A 5,932-nucleotide genomic window follows, 5' to 3' on the forward strand; every position below is an offset into this window, starting at 1 on the left:
ATGTTTCAGAAGCCACCCTGCCCAGGATTTGGGGAGGGGAGGCGGAGGGGTCCCTCCGTGGAATTACGTCTGCATCTGGCATGACCGGCCGGGCTCAGCCTGAAATGCCCCTGGCTCCCCTCCCGCCCTCTCCTCGCTCCCCAGCCCGCCTCTCCGGGGGCTCTGCTCCTCCGGCTGTCTGCACCCCGAAAGCCAGACCCCGGCGCTGCAACTGCGGGCTCTCTCCCCCCACCCCGCCCCGTCGCCCGTGCAAACCCCGCAGGCTGCGCCCCGTCCCTTTCCCGGGCGCCCCCAGCGCGGTGGGGCTGTCCCCAGCGGGAGCAGCACTGCCCGCCCCGGCCCAGGCCCCGCTCCCGCACCCACCTGCCCCGCTCACCTCGTCCCGCCGCCGGGGCTGCTCCTGCCGCCACCAGCTCCTGCCCTCACTCCGGCGCTGGGCAGGGCGGCGGCAGCATCCCCCGCCGGCCCCCCCAGCTGCCGCGGCGGCACTTGCAGCCTCACGGGAACCGGCGGCGAGGGGAGGAGGGGGTGGGGGAGAGAGAAACCCCTGGCCAGGGCCCCGTCCCAGCCCTCCCCGCCGCCTCCGGCACCCGGACCCGCTCCCACGGGCCACGCAAGGCGGGGCGGGCGGCGGCGGCGGCCACCGTGGGGACCCGCCCGGGGCGTCCCGCTCCGCGCCGCCCCGCTCTGCGCCCGCAGGTAGCTCCGCGCTGCTCCCGGGCACGGCGTCCCCGGCCGGGGCATAGCGCGCAGCGGCCCGAGCGGGCAGCGAGGTCGGACACCTCTCGACGAGCTGCTCCGCTGCTGCGCTGATGGACGTGCGAGGGCCGCTGCACGGCACTGGGGTACGGCCGCAGGGCCAGCGCTTCCCCATGCAGGGCACTCGGCAGGTTGGCACCCGAGTCCTTACCCTGCAGCAGAACACCACTGTGGGGACACAAAAGCACCCCATTGCTCGCTCAGTTTTGTTTTCATGACTGGGGGCTTTTTCCAGTTCACACGGAAAAAGTCCGGCTGCCCGCTTCTCTGGTACCTGAACCTCATGCAGTACAGATACCAAGACCTGTATGTCTTCAAGCAGAAGCAGCAGCTCACTCTGTACAGTTAAAGCATTGTGTGGTTGCGCGGCCATGCACGCTCCAGGTTTGCTATACTCATCAGATGGTTTATTTCCATCTTAAGAATTGAAATGCAGAGAACGAAATGTTTTCATCATTATTCGCCAGCACTTGTGTTGCTACGCTGCTTTTCATGTCCAAAGATCTGCCAGCTTTGGTTGAGAGCAACGCTGTCTTTTGGGATCACTACACAGTTTATATCTGAAATCTCTTAACCACATAAAATACTTTTGGGGTGTTTTATTGCTCTTTTTTTTTTTTTTTTTTTTTAAGGAAAAGTAGCACATAATCCCACATTTGGATTCTGATGCCATTCTATATCCTAGCCCAAAAAGTCTGGGTCTGTCCTGAGAGTCCACTTTTCATTTTCCTGAATAATCACAACAAAAATCTTGTTAGAGTTGCAATGTACTGGTGAGAGTGACACTTAGAATGTATTAAAAGTGTATTGTACTTTTTACCTTGAAGAAGTGTCAGACACCTTTATTTCTGAAGGAGGTCCATCAGAACTAACTTGAGTAAATGCCTAGTCCATCTATTATTGCAGAACTACCAAGGGACTTCAGCCCACTTAGGTCCTCAAGTAGCATTTCCTGTATTAAAATGCAGTTAACTTTGGTAAACTACTGTATTTTTTTTTTCCCTGCTTCTACTGCAGTACATTAAACGTTTAAGAAATAAAATATCATCCTTACGATAGTTTTTCAGTACAATTGCACAACCATAATGAAATGACTGCAAACACTTTTCAGATTAAAAAAAGAAAGGAATTACTGATTCCAGAGGTGAGTGAATAGCTTTGTTAATTCTTCATCGTGCTTAATTGGAGATGGTTCCAGATAAAAGGTCTACAAATTCAGAGAATTCCCTATTAAGGTTAAACTAAACGTTCATTTAGGGACCCAAGCAAACCAAACACTTTCCTGCAGCTGTCAGAAGTGTTAATGTTTCGAATCCGAAGTCAAAATAAACTCTTGTTTGGAGAAAGAGTAGATATTTCTTGGTACACCAAATATATGGAGCCAGGGTTTTTAGGACAACAACGTGGCATGACAGCAAAAATAAACTTTTTCAAGGTTGCTCTCTGGTTGTGCAGAAACTGGAAGAGAAGGGAAAAGTGGCTATTTTAACATCTAGCTATAGTTTTCGGGCAGAGCCAGAAATGATGGAAGAAAACAAAACCTTTAAAATGGGAAATGATCCAGGTCGGACGTCAGATTGTGGTACCTTCCCAAACTTCTTCCACAAAGTCTGTAAATCAGCTATTGCTGTGCTACCCCTACTTAGCCAACCATGCAATTTATACCATAGGTTTTGTGTGGCTCGGTGGCTGTATCAAACAGGAAACAATGTAATAGAAGGTTTTAATTTTTTATTTCTCTTGATATTAATTGTAGCTTCATTGTGACCGCTTCATTGTTGTCGCTTTGTGATTGCTTCTTTCACCATGGTAAGTAGCAACAGAGCAAAAACTGTTTCCACTGATAAAAAATGGGACAGTGGAGAGGCAGGATTATCAAGCCCATGTGGACCTTCTGTACTCGTGCTGGACAACTCATTGCTCCCTGCAGCTAGACAAGTCGAGGTAGTAAAGTTACATCCCTGCATCTAAGCCTGGGCAACACAATAGGCATTCTTCCTCTGTCTCACCTATGGCGTTCAAGCAGACCATGCCAGAATGCACTTTGCCAGGGCAACCTCAAATGCAGATGTTTGGAGAGCTCAGCCAGGATGTAGAAAGTTCATCTCTTCCTGTATCTAAGCAGATTTGAACCCACATCTCTCACTTGGCATGGAAACAGAGTAAACAGTTGGCCACAGAGCATCCCAGAGGAAGAATTACTTTAAACCTATGCTATCCTTCCTTTTGTTGCACATGGCCTCATTTTATTTTGAAAAAGGTGGGAGGGAAAAGAAAGACTAAATTCCTTGCACTGGGGAAATGCTAATATTTTGAATCCTCTGCTAATGACAGTTGATTGCAGCTTTGACTTTATCACTCTCGTTGCAGATTAAGGGCCATTTTTAGTAGAGACTGGATCCAAGCCAGCTTCAGTAGCAGCTTGATTTGGGAGCTCGTCCTTATGTCCCAGCTTCTTTCTGCCTTTGCCATGTGCAACATATGCTTAAAGTACAGCATTAAAAATAACAAGTAAAAGCCAAATATATTATTTTTATTATTTCGTTCCCTATTTATTGTAATACTAAACAGCATTAGTAGCTCAATGGTACACTGCCTGTGAAAGAATGAAACCAACAAATACTGAGGATCACTACTACGTGAGAAAAGGAATACACAGAACTACTGAGAACATGCAGCTGTTTGTTACCTTTAAATGACAAATCAAAACCACCTTTGACTATTTCCTGGAAACACCACAAGCAGTTAAAGAAAGAAAAGCCAGGAAGTGCTAAGCTGGAACACCAGACCTAAGGGTAAAGGAGAGAGAAGCTGAGGTGACAAGAGACTTCTCTGGTTTCCAGCATAGTGTGGTCACCTCTACTACACTGTGTCTCTCCTTCAGGGGCTGATTGCAGGGGATCAAAGGCTGTATTGTCAAGCCAGTCTGTCAAGCTGCAGCAAGTGCCCTGTGATGGAAAGACACCTTTGGTATCAGCAGGGAGATTCTTCAGGGAGGAGCAAGGGGTGCCTCGCAGAATAAGGAGAGAATTCAGAAGGACCCTCAAAACCAGCTACTTTCCTCTTGCAAGGGTTTTGTTTGATTGCAGGGCTGGTATGGTTTCTACTGTATGTTGTCAGATGCCCAGCATATTAGCAACTCGGAGGCAAAAGCAGGCTGGAAGAGAGGTGGGCAGATCCTTGGAAGGAGTCCTGGAGGAGACCATGGATTGGAGTGGCATCTGTAGTCACTTGGACCTGCTGAGATTTTATGTATATAACACATCTTACTGTGCAGAATTAAGGCAAATAGGATATCATGGACTGTCCTATAGGGTACAGTTGGACAAGTTACGTTAGGCTGCTGATACTTTTGATGATGCCTCTGATGATCCTTGGTCAGGAATAACTGCTCTGTCGGATGGCATTGCACACCCATCTTACACTGTCTATGAGGATGACTTTCTCTGCACCAAGTTGCTTTCCTATTGAGCAGCCAGAGTAGGGAATGTGCAGATGCCATGGAGTCTCACAAAGGCATGGGGAGTGGCGAGGTAATGCGTTGGTGTGAACAGGGCAGGTGTCAGCTTCTAAGGCAGAGTATTGAAGGTTGCTCTTTGCATACAAGCTGGTCTCCTCTGGGTGTTCTTCACAAAAGCATTTTCCTGCAGTAACTCTGCAGAGGGACAACTCTGTCCACAATCTGGGCAAAGATGTAAGTGACGTCCCAAACAGAACTCGCGTAGCTCTCAAGTGCAGCAGTCAGGCAGCTCTCTAAAAGGTCTTGGACAGCCACATGATTCACCTGGCCCTGAGTAGGAGGGTGGATTGGTGCTAGGACAGACTTGCTGCTCCCGTAAGTTGGCCTCTTCCAGCTTATCTGAGTCTTTCATCCAGGGTGTGCATGCGGCAGGAGAAGAAGAAAGGGTGAGGAAGAAGGTGTAAAGGGTGGTTGACAAGGTGCAAAGTCAAATGGGATAACTGGAAAGTCTGATGTTTGTTCTGACAAAGCTTTCAGAGGATGGAGCTGGTGCTTGCCAGAGGTATGCTTAATGCAACGGGTGTGCATGGAAGTGGCTTGAACCAGTTGCCTGGGAAGCTGAAGCCCAAATTTGAGCTAGGTTACTGATGGCTGAATGTGCTGAATAGAATTATACTGATAAAGCCTAAAGCAGGCTTTATTGTTTTGTTCTATTACAGAAGTTTAGGGAAGTATGTGAGAGGGAGAATGGCTATATTTGCCTCAACTACTTTTATTGCGAGACTGGTGGTTTGAAGATTGGTAGCCCAGAAGGCAAGGTTTTCTTTCCATTGGACAAGCTGAGAATCACAGGCAGGGCATATCCCTGGCTCCCTTTACCCCAGAAGGTTCCTTATCTTTGGCTTGTATAAGAGAAAAGATTTTATTCAAGCCTTCCTCTCTGCTGAGAATGAATGATGATTGCTCAAAAGGGATGTATGCAAGCTGAGTTTCAGCTGGGATTCAGAGAAAACTTGAGCTGCTAGGCTGTGAAGGAAATGCTAGAGAAAGGCTGGGGCTATTGCAAGGGTGTGAAGCTGACATGCTTTGGTTGCGTAGATGTGGCTATATCACTGTCTAGTGGCTGCCCCACGGAACACAAGTCCCCTCACTGCAGCTAGACTTTATGGATACACCACGTGCTCAGATAATGAGTTCTATGTTTTTCAAGCCAAAAATTCTTCTTCCCCTGCTGAGGACCACGAAGTCTGTGTATCTGCAACACATGGATCACTTGCAGAGGAGCAGGTTTTCTCTTGCAGGGCAGCTGATGTTGTTCTGGTCATTGCAGGAATGAAGAAAGGAATCAGTTTTTAGTATTTAAATGCTGAAAGGACTAGACTGCTATTACACTACCCAAAATGAAATCTACTGGTCCAGCTAGGAGTGAAACATAAACAAGGTAAAATCTGAATTAAAAGCTGCTAGAGAGAGACAGCACCCAGTGTGCATTGGATAAAACCAGCAGCCCTGTGGACTGAGGGCAATCCAACAACAATTCCAGCCCAGCTCCACAAATGTTATTGAACAAGTCTCATGAAGGTGTGTCCTATGTGAATTAGTCTTAAACAAAGAGGACTAAAAATCTCAAGCCTGTTCCTTCTTCCTCCCCGCTGTCTTGGTTTGAAAAGTTGAAAAGTCATGATTAAATTGGCTGAACTTGTTATTTAATAT

The 5,932-nt window shown here is 48.1% G+C and overlaps 1 long non-coding RNA gene across 1 annotated transcript; it reads right to left on the minus strand.

Annotated features, from left to right (window-relative positions):
* Positions 1-1,903: 1,903 nt before the first annotated feature.
* LOC130602792 (uncharacterized) lies at positions 1,904-2,380 on the minus strand. Its single transcript, XR_008972979.1, has 2 exons — positions 2,301-2,380; positions 1,904-2,217 (listed from the first exon to the last, which is right to left on the minus strand). It is a non-coding gene; the product is annotated as an uncharacterized LOC130602792 (long non-coding RNA).
* Positions 2,381-5,932: the final 3,552 nt, after the last annotated feature.

This window comes from Pezoporus wallicus, unplaced genomic scaffold, assembly GCF_028554395.1.
Source record: "Pezoporus wallicus isolate ANWC-B61680 ecotype Strahan unplaced genomic scaffold, APGP_CSIRO_Pwel_v1 contig_6814, whole genome shotgun sequence".
Lineage (NCBI taxonomy): Eukaryota > Metazoa > Chordata > Aves > Psittaciformes > Psittacidae > Pezoporus > Pezoporus wallicus.